Here is a 16,364-nt window from a genome sequence, read left to right on the forward strand (position 1 = left end):
ACAAAACCTGTTTTTAGTTAGATCTTTTAAAATGAAATCAAGAAACATTTTTAAAAGATATGAAATTGTAGCCTTTTATTCTATTTAGTATTAATCATATCTCAGTAGGTTTGGCTCTGGTGACTACAGTCGCAAATTCAACAGAATTACCTCTGTTTGTTCTAGATTTAGAGTTCATAGGAACACATGAAACCATAGGCAAATAACACATACAATTACAAGAGCATCTATGTTTTAGTAATTTAATTGAAGTTACCAACAAAGCTATAAATGCCACAGCATATACAATTTCTATAGATACGTATAATGAACTAGTTATACCTACAGACATACTCACATCCTCCTAGATGGTGTTAGAGTCTGTTGGCCCTCTCATGGATTGACCATCAATATGGGAGTGGTTCCTGCTGAAGTTTCCCATAGGAAACCCAATTTCCATGCTCTGAGCACCCCTTTTTATACCGTGAGTCTGTCTATACCTACATTTTCTGCATGTATATGAAAGTGTCATCCCTCTCTTTCTTATTGTTTTGTGTCCCCTGGAAACACAAAGGACCCCGAATTCTATAGGCCGGGTAGGTTCTTGACGTACCACCTTTGTCTGCAATTAGGGCATGTGTTAGAGACAATATTTGTTGTTACAGCATTTTATGATTTAGTTTTAATCTTCCCAGCTATACTTTTGCAATGTTACCGATCAGTACCTCTTTCCCATCATCTTTCGGGTTATTTCTCAGTCTTTGACTTGTGCCATCATTTCTTGTCTCCAAGGCCTAAAATAGATAAGCTAGAGTCTTGCAGGCCTCGACCTACAAGCTTTTGCGTTTCAGCTTGTCTTACTCATGTCTACTACATAGTTCCTCTAAATATTGATCAATCTATACCTTTATAATCCTACAAATCAACTCTGGTTAACATACAGTGAATATATGTAACATAACATAATGATTAATCATAACATCACATGATAAATGGATACTACTAAACTAAAAACATTGGCTACAAAATTTTGCAAAATGTTTTTCCCTAGTCCCAAAATGTCTGATATTAAGAAGCACATTGAAGCCTTAATGTTTAACTCTAAGTTCAAGTAGTCCCATTGATGACATCATCATCATCATATGCTGTTTCTATTACAGTAGCCCTCAGAGGCGAGAAGAGAAAATAGGGTCCCGTTGTTCTAGGTACCCAAGAAACTTAGTGCCCTACAGCGCTTACAATCTAAAAAGACAAAACAAAGGGAGGGAGGGGGAACAACCACAGAGCAGGTCGTACCTTGCATAAGGTCAATAAAAGAGTTGACAGCAGAACCCAGTGGTGGCGCCATTTCAGATTTCAATAGAGGAGGGGGCAATTTTTAGGAGATGGGTTCCAGGGGCCATTTAGGATCCTTGAAGCTCTTGGATTTTTTGAAGGATAAAATGTAAAAATCAGTCTATTATGGGTGCGTTCATTGTTATTAAAAATATAGGAAATAATAACACTTGTATAGGTTTACTACAACAAAATTACCAACACAGGACAAACAGACAACTTTTAAAACTAAAGTTAACAGATGGTATGAAGTTTGGGGAGCCCCGCCTGACCTAAGGCCTTGTCTACACTGGTGCCATCGTGTAGGGTACGTGTAGCTACGTGGCACAATGAAAAGCAGGCTGTGTCCACACTGCAGCATGCAGCTACACGTGGCTGTGAAAGGCTCTGGCTGAGGAGAGGCAGCGGGAAAAGGCTCCGGTGACGCAGAGGTAGTGGAATACTATACTGCTAAAAATATCAGTGTAGATGGGGAAGGCACTGCTTAGGTGTGTAGAAGGCTATGTAGGGTACCTAACCTAAGGCTCTGGGGCATCTTTACTTGCCTAAGCATTGCCTCACCATCTGCACTGCTATTTATACCTGTGCTACGGGGGCATGTAGTGTATGTACTCTACGCGCCACCATTAGATTTGTGCCGTGTAGACATAATTTAAATGGCACCCCTGGAGACCCAGTGCCAGTTCCCTGGACCATGCTGTCTCTTGGGACTCCAGTGGAGCTACTCATGTGGCAGGATCAGGATGTTAACTAAATACATGGCTATGTGATTATCCCCTTATAGGGGGCTAATTCCACTGAAGCCCAAGGAATTACATTGGGCCAGACTCCCTATTCCAGATGAGCTATGAGCTATGCTTGGCATAAAAATGGAGGGATGCCAAGGGCCAGAGTCAGGGAAAGAATCCAGCTGCTATTTCCTTTAAGTCTGAGAAGAGAATGTGACTTGTGGGTGCCGCCTCAGAAAAATAAGAAATCTCAGATCCTCTTATGGTTCTAATACCTGCTATGATTAACAAGTACGTCATGTGCTGAATACTGTGCCTGTCTAACTTCTAAATATTGTTTTCCTACCTAAATCTCAATTCACTTGCTAATTATGGCTGAGAGCTTATGTACAGATTTATAATGGACGATACATCGATTCAGAACCCATTTTAATTTGTACTAAGAGGATTCATAAACTGATGATCCATTAAAATAGACAGATAAACCATGATAACAAACCATGACATTGTATTTCAGTAGCTGTTCTAATCTTTCCCCTCATGCTTTGGTTTGCTGGTTCCCACCCCTCGTTCCCACACCTTACCTAAATATAATTTACAGTTTAATTAAATGCAAGAAGTCTTTTGTAAAAGGAGCCACAAACAGAAGTATGCTTGGGAAAGCAAAACTAATCTTGAACCAGTTCTAACATGTTGTATGGTGTCACAAGCAATGAGTCAGGGCACTGAAGAGGTGACATTTCCTGTAGCACCCCACTATCAGTGTCACCGTGACATTTAGTGAGATCAACAGCCTGTGTTGAAACACTGTCAGGGACTCATGTTTAAATAGCTTTCAACTGTTTCTAAAGCCCAATGATGCTCAAAACTAGTCCCACAGTAAATGGCCAGCATGGACCTGCAGAGCTGCTCTCCAGTGGGGCTGTAATTTTTCAGTCAGGGAGCATGTTGCCAGAGAAGGAGATACGATCTTCCCTATCCCATGGAACCCCTCTTGAGTAAATGATGACTCTGACGCTGTGCGAATGTAGGGTCATGGATGTACACCTGGTGATTCTCTGCTAGTGCCTTGAGCTAGTGGCTGCAACTTGAGTTACTGGCCATTCAGCTTTATTTCAATGTGCTCCTTGGGCCTTTCACTGCTAGCTTCCAAAGCCTTCCAGGGTAGTTATTTTGCAACCCAGAAGTGCATTATTTTTTTACCCAACACTCTGAGACAACCTTAAAGGGACATCACCAGGAAAAGAACATGAGATGTGCTTACTCTGCACCTAGGCCAGGAAGGTGGCAAAAGGGAGAGGACCACCCTCCCACTCTGGCAAAACTACTAGTGCTGCCACTTGTGAAAAAAGAGCACCCTTCAGCTGATGCTTTTTAAGGTTGGAGGAAATTAAGGGGAGGTGGTCACAATCTGATGCTCTTCCTCAGAAAGAATTTTTCCTCTTCCATTCTACTGGGAGGCTCCTACAAAGAAGAACACAGATATTGGGAGGAATGGCTGAAGATTATCCCCTTGCTGCCTGAAGAAACTGTACCACTTTGGGGGTGAAGCTGAAGAATCCAGGTCTGGCCTCCTATTAAGGATCTTAAAGTTGCGGGACACTTCCTGCTTTGTTAATAATAAAGCCAACCCCGATGGGATGTTAAATGTCACCTTACTGATTGTTTAATGAGGAGATCCAGGAACATCTGTGGGATTCCTAAGTGTCAAGTTAGGGCATTGCCACCTGATGATCTTTGTACAGGGTTGAGGTCCACTGGGCAACTAGATGTCTTAGTAACTGTAAGTAGGAGGCTATGGAGTCAGGCCGCCTCATAAGTATGTTTGTTCAACATCTTCATTAATGATCTGGATGATGGGATGGATTGCATCCTCAGCAAGTTCGCGGATGACACTATGCTGGGGGGAGAGGTACATACACTGGAAGATAGGGATAGAGTCCAGAGTGACGTAGACAAATTGGAGGATTGGGCCAAAAGAAATCTGATGAGGTTCAACAAGGACAAGTGCAGAGTCCTGCACTTAGGACAGAAGAACCCATGCACTGCTACAGGCTGGGGACTGACTGGCTAAGCAGCAGTTCTGCAGAAAAGGACCTGGGGATTACAGTGTACAAGAAGCTGGATATGAGTCAACAGTGTGCCCTTGTTGCCAAGAAGGTTAACCGCATATTGGTCTGCATTAGTAGGAGCATTGCCAGAAGATCGAGGGAAGTGATTATTCCCCTCTATTCGGCACTGGTGAGGCCATATCTGGAGTATTGCGTCCAGTTTTGGGGCCCCCACTATAGAAAGGGTATGGACAAATTGGAGAGAGTCCAGCGGAGGGCAATGAAAAAGATTAGGGGGCTGGAGCACATGACTTATGAGGAGAGGCTGAGGGAACTGGGCTTATTTAGTCTGAGAAGAGTGAGGGGGGATTTGATAGCAGCCTTCAACTACCTGAAGGGGGGTTCCAAAGAGGATGGAGCTAGGTTGTTCTCAGTGCTGACAGATGACAGAACAAGGAGAAATGGTCTCAAGTTGCAGTGGGGGAGGTCCAGGTTGGATATTAGGAAAAGCTATTTCACTAGGAGGGTGGTGAAGCACTGGAATGGGTTACCTAGGGAGGTGGTGGTATCTCCATCCTTAGAGGTTTTTAAGGCCCGGCTTGACAAAGCCCTGGCTGGGATGATTTAGTTGGGGTTGGTCCTGCTTTGAGCAGGGGATTGGACTAGATTACCTCCTGAGGTCTCTTCCAACCCTAATCTTCTATGATTCTATGATAAGTACTGTTAGAAATTTCCCCTTGCCAGCTCTCTATGTCATAACATCCCTTATTAATATTACAGGGAGTAAAATATTCATGAGATGAAGTTCTTGCAGGATTTTAAGTAACAGAATGACTGAGCCCTGAACGTGATTAGTCTGAAGCCTTCCTATTCAAGACGGATTTTGCTAACCAGCCTTCAGGAAATCTTTAGTGTAGAGTGGATGCTTGGAGCTAAAATAATTGTGCCCTCTGCATACAGTGTAGAGTGGTAGCCATTCTAATAGGAGAAGCTGCTGTTGATTACCATGCAAAGGCTCTGTGCCTCAGAACTACATAAACACCCACACGGCTAATTTTGCTTTCAAGCTGCAAGGCTTTTAATAACAATATTTAGCACTCAACATTCAGAGCTTGGAACACACAGGAATGCAGGCAAGTTTGAAGAGCCCCATTTTACAGTTGCTGTGAAGGGAAACTGAGGCACAGATGAATTGATTTACCCCAAGGCTACACAGCAAGTCAATGGCACAGATAAATCTAGACCCTAGGAATTCTTGGTTCCTAGCCCTGTGGTCAGTCTGTTAGTCCATGTTGGCTTCATTGCTCGTTCTTGTCCTCTTTACTCCTGTCCCAATATTCGGGACACTGTTTAGCACTTTCCTTAATCTGCCAGAATCATGGAACTAGATAAACAATAGTTCCAGAGAATATGGGTGTTGGGAGGCTGGGGTAAGGGGAAGGAGACAAACTGGTTATTAAGACAAGGACATTTCCTTAGGAATTACTTTCAGAAGTGAAATGGTTGGAGGAACTCATTCAATTTATTCAACAAACTCATGCAAACTACCTGTTGTATCATTGTAGAGAAGAAAATACACAGTTTTCTAAGACAAGGGATGTTTTTCTTCAGGCTTTGAATATCAATATTGATCAGATTACTGTAGAAGTTCAGATACTTTGGAGATCTGTACTCTGATTCTGTCTATTTCAATTTTTATCAGACTATTTGTTAGACTTACCCACTGCACAACAAGGTATAGAGCAGTTAGCATAATGCAGTACGTGAGCAAAAAGCCAGCATTTTGATGGAATGGATTCCACTGCATGTATCCTGGTAGAATCTAGAGGCCCAACTTGAAATCATGTCCCATTTTGCTAGGCACTGTACAGACTCACAATAAGAGACAGCCCCTGTCTGAACTTATAAGACAGAGACAGGATGGGCAGGGACACAGAGGCATAGAGAAGTCCAATGAATTGCCCAAGAGCACAGAGTAGATCAGTAGCAGAACCCAGGTGTCCTGACTCCCAGTTCAGTGCCCTATCCAGTGACTAGACCCCACTGTGTGCAAGTACACAAGTAATAACACTTAGCAATTATTCATTGGCAAAACTCTTCAGTTTGTCTGTAATCTTCAAAACCCCCTTTGCAGGTAGGTGGGAATCCCCATTTTGCAGGAGGTGAAACAGGGAACAGTGCTGGCTTTAAGTAATTCATTGGGTAGATCACCATCTCTGTGGATTACAAGAGACATGGAAATTAAATATCGTTATGTATTGCAAAAATTAATCCTCCCACAGCAAAATGTACGTTACTCTAAGCACATACAGTAGAAAATACCTCAAGAATACATTCTTGATGTGAATCGTTTTGCATAGCAAAAGACACACGGCATGCAGCCCCCAGCTTCCAATGTAATGAAACATCATTTGCATTTTAAATTGTTTTTTTCCCTTTACAGTTTTCATTTTCTCACCTGTCAGTAGCCTCTGAAGGCAGACTCAGTAGATGAGAGGTTCTGAGGGCTTGGCTGAGTGTCTAGAAACTAATCTGACTTGTTAACTAAGTTTTTTTTACTTTAATATGCAATTGTTAGCTGAAATATCACCGCCTTGCCTCACTGTTCATGTGGGAAGAGAGCTAACCATCTAGGATGCCATGTATTCTAAATAGGCTCCAAACTATGTGATAGCTCAAGAATTTAATAACCTGAGGCCAAAAGTTGGGTTCTGACTTACACCCCGTGTAACCCCGTTGAACTCAATGAGGTTACATGAGTCATGGATCAGGGCACGATATGATCTCTGGTTAAATATCCAAGACGAGTGTTCTCTGTGCTAGAGGCTGGGTTCAGCTCAAGGATTTAGCAAGAAAAATTGGCAGAGAACAAATTATAAACTGGCCAAACTGGACTTCTTCACATCTTGCTTATCCCATGGCAAGCTCACAGCCAGGAAGCAGAGACGCTGCCATCTGTCGCAGTGAATATAGATGCCAGAATCCATGATCAGAGGAATGCTGAAGGAGGCAACCTCCACAGTGGGAAAGTTACAGCATCAAGAAACTTCCTGAGTAAGCGGGGAATTAGAGAGGATTAGAGACACTCTGAGGAATGATGCAAAGAGAGCAGGTGCATGGTCAATGCAGCCCCTACCAGAGTCTCCAATGGCTTTGGTGTTAAAAACTCTCATGTGAATTGTATGTAGGGGACGTTTCTCTCTTGTCCGGTTATTGAATTGTGCGTGTTTCCATTGCACTTATCCCTCTAGAACCTTAGTGCCTCCCAAGACTGAGTGTCATAGGAAGGACAATGTTACTTCATGCAGGACACACACAACAGAGCCACACATCCACCATTCCTCTTTACGTGACTGGGAGTTGTACATGCAAGACCAGCGCAGCATATGGCCTGCAGTGTTTATCTCTTGGCACTGTTGCTCACAATAATTTGAGCACCAAGTCTGTTTCCAGCATGTCTAAACAAATGGTGCCAAAGAAATAAAATTGCAGATCATGCATGAGCCAAATCTGTCTTTGCTTGGGGATATTGGACTCCATTTTGCACGGGGTGAAAAAGGGCGTTGTGATGGGGCAGACTCCCATCACCTGTTAGACAAGAGGTTAAGAGCAGTGAGCACACCTGTGATTGAGGGATTGCCTCCTGGCCAGAGGGTGAAGAGCTAGGTAAGGATCATTAGGCACCTTCGCCTGATTAGAAACTGGAGGGAACTGAGGGTGTGGAGGGATTGCAAAACAGATGGGACTCTCCTATGGAGAGAAACCCACAAGGAGCAGGAGGGAGCCCTCAAATAGGATTTCAACAGGCAAGATGATCTACAAGGAGCAGGTTAGGATGCTGTGGGGGAGACCCTGAGGTAGGCTCAGTAAAAGCCCTTCAGTGGAGCCTGAGATGGGTGGAAGAGTTCAGCAGAGAAAGGAGAAACTGGGAGGACCTACAGAGAGGCCTGAGAACCAAAAGGAGGCTTTGTTAAGCACAGGCTGTGGGGAAGCAGCACAAGGGGGCTTGGAGGTAGCAAGCAGCCTAGGATACAGCCGCATGTCTGAAGAAGCAGATCTAGCTATTTAATACAGGGCTGCTGGTCTGGAACTCAGAGAAGAGTACAGGGTGGGCCTGAGTCCCCCTATCAGCCTCTGAGGAAGCAGTGTGCAAGCCCAACATAAGGAATATTGAGCCTAGCGTGGGCCTGAAGACTCACCCCCATAAGACAGGACAAGGAGTGGCCCAAGGAGGTTGGACCTTCGTATTATCCCAGAAGGGGTTTGGACTTTATGTGACTTGGCCCGAGAGCCGTGCCATGATTTCAAGGGGAATATAATTAGGTCAACTGTAAGGTGATCAGTTATCCTTGAACTAGAGCCTGATTAAGCCACATGTATTGATGAGTCATTTCTGTGCTAGGCTCCAGCCAATCCCCAAGCCAGGAGCTGGTCTGGTGACACTCAGGGCAGGTGTATAAGCTTCACAGGAGAAACAGGAGGTTGTTACAGGTGAAGTGAAATAGTGTGGGAAAGTATCTTGCTTTTTGGTCTAGTAGCTGCATTCTAGTGCTTATGGTGTATGTATGAGAAATATTTTTGTGTGTTGTGTGAAAAAGCACTTCCTCTTATCTTGTTTGTATTAAACTTGCTGCCTATTAATTTCATGGGGTAATCAACTTTTGTGGGTTTTTTTTTTTTTGGATGGTGGGAAAGCATAAATAACATTTCTCCTTTCACTTTCTACATTCCATTCATGATTTTATAGACCTCTATCATATCCGCCCGTAGTAATTTCTTTCCTAAACTGAACAGCCCTAATCTTTTTAGTCTAGCCTTGTATGGAAGCCGGTCCATTCCCTTGATCATCTTTGTTGCCCTTCTCTGAACTTTTGCCAGTTGCATTATATCTTTCTAGAGATGCGGCGACCAGACCTGCATGTAGTATTCAAAGCGTCAACACACCATGGATTTATATAGTGACCTTATGATATTTTCTGTTTCTCTCTTTGCTAATAGTTCCTAACATTCTGTTAGCCTTTTAAAATGCTGCTTCCCATTGAGCTGAAATTTTTAGGGAACTATCCAGGGTGACTCCAAGATCTCTTTCTTGAGATCAGCTAATTTAGAACCCATTATTATATATGTGTATTTGGGATGTTTTTTTCCAGTATGCATTACTTTGCGCTGGTCAGCGTTGAATTTCATCTGCCATTTTGTTGCCCCTACGTGGTGGGTGAGGTAATATCTTTGGTTGGACCAATTTCTGTGGATGAGAGAGACAAGCTTTTGAGCTACACAGAGCTCTTCCTCAGTTTATGATTTTTCCTCTGTAGCTCCTTGCAGTCAGCTCTGGACTTAACTGTCTTGAACAACTTTGTATTGTCTGCAAACTTGTCGTCTGATAAATGCGAGAGTACTGACTACACGGGTGAAAAGCTTGATGGGGACAGGAGGGAGTTTTTCCCAGCTACGCATTAAGAAAGTTCTGAGGTTTATAGACCTGAGCATGTCCTGATGGAATGGCTGCATATGCAGATTAGCACATTTGTCTAAGCTGCTGACAGTGCAAGGCTGACTTGTCGGTCTTACACAGAAATAAATAACCTTGAACTTGTAAGTCATTTGTAAATGGACTGACAGGTCCCATTCCATCATGTAGCATTGCACCAAGTTACATAGGCTCATTCTCTACACAGTGTGCATGCTTATCTGTGCCTGAGTCAAAGGTTGGCCCTGTTACCAATGGATTTACTCACAATTTAGTCTTTGAGAGCAGAACTCTTCCATCTGTCTCTGAGTGTTTCTCATGTCCAGTCAAAACAGGAGTATGTTTTCAGGTGCATAACCGTCCTCTCAGAGTGTGTGTCTATATCTATGAGTGGGAGCTTGTAGCAGGTCTGTGTTTGCTTTTCATTTTTTGAGGGCAGGAGTGCATAAAATGAAAATATCAGTGTATGGTGAGAGAAACTAAATCAGATAGGAATCATGTTACTATGCAAATGAGATGATATCATCTTAGTATAGGAATGAATATGCTAATATATATGTTCTCTATCTTAGGTATTTATATGGCCCCCATCACTGTCGTAGCTGAGCACCATACAATCTTGAACGTATTGATCCTCACAACATGTCTGTTGGGCAGGGCAGTGCTATTATCCCCATTTTACAGATGGGGAGCTAAGGCTTAGACAGACTATGACTTGCCCAAGATCACACAGGAAGTCTGTGGCACAGCAGGGAAGTGAACTCAGATTGCCCAAGCCCTAGTGCTAGTCTCTTCACCACTGCACCCATCATAGGCGCCAACTTGCAGCTGTTTCACGGCATGCAGGAGGTTCTGGGGGGGAGGAGCGAGGACATGGCACGCTCGGGGAAGGGGCAGAATGTGGTGGGAAGAGGTGGGCGGGGGCAGGGCAGGAGTGGGAAGAGGCGGGTGGGGCCTTGGGGGAAAGGGTGGAGTGGGGGTGTATGGGGAGACTTTGGCAGACCAGTAAAGTGCCTAAAACCACTATGGCTTATTGTTAAAAAGCAGCCTAGTCAGCAAGCTGTAAATTGGCCATTCAGCAAACTCAGCTTGACCAAGGCAGGAGGCAAGGGGGTTTTGGGGTGCCACGGAAGGGGCAGCTTGACCCCGCGTCCATCCTGATAAGAATTGTGTTGAAGTTGCTGATACATGCATTTTAAAAGAGCAGGAATGTCTATTGGGGTCTCAGAGCTGCAGACTCTGGAAAAACCCACACCTGGTTAATCAATAATCAGAAGGAACCTCTTGCTTGAAACTGCTTACTTAACAAGGTTTCTTTAAGGGACATGTCATTCTATTACTAATGTATAAATAAGGGGACTCGTTTGGGGACTGGTCTCTCCCTCTGGATGCATCTTCTGTTCCCCACCGGCAGATGGGCTGCCACTGTGCCACTCGAGAGCCACACTCAGCTTTGGTAATTATCAAGGGTTGGGGGTGTTTTACTAACCTGTTGCGGACGTGTAAGTGCTTGAGTCTAAGTAAAGTTTAGCTTTAAGTGAAAGGACTCTTGTGTTGTCCTGTTTGTGCCAGCCATCTATCAGTCGGACGACCGTGTCTCCCCTGATTTATTTCCTGACACCTCCTCGCACAGAGTAAAAGTTACCAAGAGCTTTGGGTTGAAAGAACCCCAGGTAACAGGGGTGGGGCCTAGGGCAGAGCCAGGGGTCGAGCACCCCCTGGCACATTGGAAAGTTGACACCTATGGCACCCATCGTTCCTCTCCAGACCTGAGCATGCCCGTGTGAACCAAACATTTCCAGAAGCCGGAGCAGACTGAATCCGAACCATGGTTTTGCAGTTAATAAGAGGTTTTGTGCACCTCCTTCAGCCATCCTGCTTCCTGAATACTAGAGCTCCTGTATTTTGGGGGCTAAGTAATTAAGCAGATAATGGGCCTGAATCTAAATTCTTTATAGGAGTAAAATCCAAGTCAATGGGAGTTTTGCCTGAGTATGAATTGTAGGGTTAGACCACAAAGAAGAGGAACATCTCAAAGCAGACTCTGCCAAGCACCTTATTAGCATGAGCCATGCAGCCGGCTGGTTAGCTGCCATGTTAATACTGACTCCTCCCTCTTTCCTTTTTTCCTTTCCCTTCTCGTCCCCCACTATCCTGGCATGTATTAACAGGTGTGTTGTGAGCAAGACACGAGAAGTCATTCTTCCGCTCTACTCTGCACTGGTTAGGCCTCAGCTGGAGTATTGTGTCCAGTTCTGGGCACCGCATTTCAAGAAAGATGTGGAGAAATTGGAGAGGGTCCAGAGAAGAGCAACAATAATGATTAAAGGTCTTGAGAACATGACCTATGAAGGAAGGCTGAAAGAATTGGGTTTGTTTAGTTTGGAAAAGAGAAGACTGAGAGGGGACATGATAGCAGTTTTCAGGTATCTAAAAGGGTGTCATAAGGAGGAGGGAGAAAACTTGTTCACCTTAGCCTCTAAGGATAGAACAAGAAGCAATGGGCTTAAACTGCAGCAAGGGGGTCTAGGTTGGACATTAGGAAAAAGTTCCTAACTGTCAGGGTGGTTAAATACTGGAATAAATTGCCTAGAGAGGTTGTGGAATCTCCATCTCTGGAGATATTTAAGAGTAGGTTAGATAAATGTCTATCAGGGATGGTCTAGACAGTATTTGGTCCTGCCATGCGGGCAGGGGACTGGACTCGATGACCTCTCGAGGTCCCTTCCAGTCCTAGAGTCTATGAATCCTCTCCCCCTGCCCCCCCGCCCCGATTTGGATGAATTTTGTACCTTTTTAATAATGCTGTTTTCTCTGGTTTTAAATGATGGTTTCTTATGCATATTGCATCTTTACAGTGCCAGGCTTTGAGCATTTTGGGTGGGAGGTAGGGAAGCATTAAATAATGGTCTAATTAAGGCAAGCTTTAAAAAAATGAAAACCCATATTTAAAGTCCATTAGGGAAGGATTATCAAAAGCACTCAGCATCAGCCCAGCTCTAGTCAGTTGGCATCTTACCTCCCATCCAAAAGAGACATTAGTCAATGTTGATGGGTTGTAGACTTGTCCCTGACTATTATTAGCCATTATCCCAAGTGGAATTCCCCTCTTGATAGAAGGGCCCACAAAAGGCCTGCATCATACTGAACCCCCATAGTTTCCTTGTGCAGGGGCTTAGGGCATGGCTGAAGTAGCCACACAAGTAGGGTGACTATGTGAATGGGTCTCTGTATGCTGGTGGACAGGCTCCATGCGGGCTCAGAATATAACAACGCTGGGGAAGGGACTACTGGATCTGGACTATGTGAATCCAGTGGCTGGCAGCCCTTGCATTAGACTAGAACAATTGCTTTCTCTTGTAATAAAGATACTTCTAGGGATTTTTCTCTCTAGGAGCTTTTCACAGTGAGGGTGGACACCTCTGTTCTTTCAGATGTGCCAGCTCAGAGGTGTGGCCCAAATCAAACCCCTGGTTCTGAGCACATTTTAAACTCTGTAGTAAGTAATCATTGCTGTCCACTCTCCATGCAAGTACATCATAAGAGAGCCATAGGAATCTTTCAGTTTGCAGTGTTCAGATGAAGGGTTTGTTGGGATCAATGCCAAGCAATGCTTGGCTCGTGTCCAGAGCCTGATTGGCTCTCCTCAAGCCAAATCCTAACTTGTGTATTGTTTTGTTTTTCATAATAGTTCAATCCTCTTTCCATCTCTAGCACAGAACTGATTTTCCAGGGTGAACTGGTACCATGTGCACATGGTCTAGTTCTATGGTGGTAATGTCAATATCAGTTTAAATTGGGATATTCCCATAATGCTGTGCCACTGAGTCTAGAGACTCTTTGAAGCACTAGCGTTCATCAGATTTGAATAGCTCTTGGACTTCAGTTGCAAAGTCTGCCATGCACTTCGGGACGTGGATGAATGCCACAAAACCTAGGGCCTACTCCTATTGACTTCAGTGGAAGCAGAATCTAATCTTTGAAAGAACCAGGATCAGTAACAAAGAGGGAACCTGCTGGATTCTGCCACCATCTGAACTTTTGGGTGCTATCTAGAGAGGGGCTCAAGGCACAAAGTTTGGCTCCAGATCTGGCTTTCAAACACTTTATAGTGAAGGGACTGTTTTGGAGAGGGATGTGTATTGACGTATGTCCATCTCTTATTGAACAAACCTGAATCCTTGGTGGTTTACCCATTCCTGTCACTTTCCCTCAGCTATGACAGGAAACTTCCAGCCCTTGAGCCTCTCCGCAATCTTAAAAAGAAAGACAGACAATGGCTTTGACTATCAAATGCCAAATGATCTCGGAGATAAGGCTTGATCAGTGATGTTGGATAATGAAGGGAGATAAATGGCTCACCACACTTGTCAATCATCCAAGGGAATCTGAAGTTGCAGGATGTAGATCCTGTAGCTGCTCCAGCTATGATCAGTGGGGATTTTGTACAGCAGTTAGTCCCTGGCTCATTGAAACAGGGGAGATGAAGCAATTATTAAACATGCTTGAGCTCCAAGACTGAAGGGAAGTTTGACTTTTTGTAAATCAGTCTCATAGAGTACACTTAAAAACTTGGCTAGCTGCACCTAGCTAATCTGTACATCCCATAATTTGCCTACATGAAATGAGTCTCCCCCTACTTCCCAGAGTAGACTAAATAGATAGACAGTCTGACCTCGTTTATTTGTCCCCCTGGCCCCTTGGTCAAGTTTCTAAACCGTAACGCTAGTTGCCCCAGCTGTGTTCTGAGCACCTATCCCGTAAATTAAAATCACAACATAAGGAAAAAGATCTACCCATAAATATCTCCACCTCAGCTCATACTCTCCCCAACAATCTTAGAGAAGAGAGACATAAGATGGGCTTTGCAGCATGTCTGGAAGATTATCAAATCTGGGCTCTGGCTGACCAAAGAGAGACGTGAGTTCTGCAGTAGAGGACTCCCCAAACAAGAATGCCCTGTCTCCTTATTTGAATCTCCCAGTTCAGTGCCTCAACTGAGAGCAGCTATGGCAGTCTGTCACAAGGAGAGAGGCAGTTTCTCTACTTCCAAAGCACTTGGGGCTTTATTAAAGCATTCTTACTTCTGCAAAATATCTGAGACCACTTACTAGAATACTGACATAATTAACACTTAGCTGCTCTCATCAAATCAATGAACAAAAATGCGCTTTGAGGCACTATCAGTGCATTTCTTAAATTTGTTTGCTAAATCATAACATTCAGTAACTTGCAATGGGTTTCTTCATCACTAGTGGTAATCAGGGAGGTTCTGTATGTTTGCTTTAAAAAAAAAAAATCAACCCAGAAGAGGGCTCCTTCTGTGTCTATAATATTAGAGGAAGGATTCCTCTTCCTGACACTGGTGCATCAAAATAACTGCAGTCATCAGCTGTCAGTTAGTTATTGCAGTTATTTTATTTACTGGCTTTTAAAGGGTACATCCATCTTGGCTGTATATTGCAGCATTGTACATGCTATTGCTGTAATTTATGTAAAATGCATTATTAGCGGTAAGCAGTACATTGTTTACTGCTAGAGTAGGTTTTTGTCTCCAGTGTACAATATCCTGTAGTGATCTTCATCAGGGAGAGCTGAGACTGAGGGTAAGTGGCTTGTATAACAATATTACTCCTGCATATCTCTATCACCCTCCATCACAGAATCTGAGTGAATAGACATTAATTCATAAAACATGCATTAAATGTAGTAATCCTCTACAAATGTTTGCTCTCACAAGGCCCCAGGTGAACTAGGTAAGTACTATTCCTGCTCAACTGATGGGAGATTGAAATGAACAGAAGTGAAAGCCAAAGTTTTCAAACATCCACTAACTACGATTGTCTCCACTTTTGGTGCCCAAGGAGGATGTCAGAAGGATGCTCTTCAGAGACCCTATGTGGCTGCTGTTGCCTTCCGATATTGTCTTCATCCAAAATGAGTGGACTCCCTTGGAATCCTTGGCTTAAGTATATTGCCGAAGATGAGACAGCATGCCTGAGGAGAACTGGAAACCAGCACACTCTGTCTAACTCCCAGCTCAGTATGTCAAATCCCAGATTTTGCTGATTTATCCAGTGTCTCAAGTGGAATTGATATCAGAGCCAGGATTAGAATTCAGGAGTTTCTGGCACTCCTACTTTAGAACACCCCCCCTTTCTCTTTACCATATGAGAGAACCTCATTGGTCATAATATCAACACACCCATTATGAAGCGCTAAGAATTATAACTTAAAAGTTATAAGAAGTAAGAAGTATACTGTGCTGGAGTCATATGGTATGAGAATCCCCTCAATGCCACACCATCCATTTATGCCAACATTTTTGATGCACTCTCTTCATATACCTTTAAGGCTGTTGCTAGTCCCACCACACGCTGCTGGATAATGGGCTCTGCTGTCAGTGGTGAAAACTACTCAGTTCCCAAAAGACAATTCCAGCTTTACAACCTGAACAAAAAGGTTTGGATAAACCCCAAATTTATCCATATGTGGAATGCCCATTGCTTTATCACGAGCAGCTTTACACATCTCTTTCCCCTTTTCAGTTGTGCCATGCCTACGATGCTAACTAAAGACACATGGGACCATTGGATGTGCATTATTAATACTGAAGACTGATGTGAAATTTTTAGGTCTGTTGAGCACTGAATTTTGACAATAGAGTTTGACAGAAATTATTCAGACCAGGTGTTTCTGTAATTGCAATGCATTGGGGGAAATTCAAAACTCTGAATGGACCCCAAATTCAGCCTTTCATCTGAGCTATGGGGCAGTTTAGCATGAGTACAAAAAGCAGTA

This window comes from Emys orbicularis, chromosome 16 (genome assembly GCF_028017835.1).
Source record: "Emys orbicularis isolate rEmyOrb1 chromosome 16, rEmyOrb1.hap1, whole genome shotgun sequence".
NCBI classification, from domain to species: Eukaryota; Metazoa; Chordata; order Testudines; family Emydidae; genus Emys; species Emys orbicularis.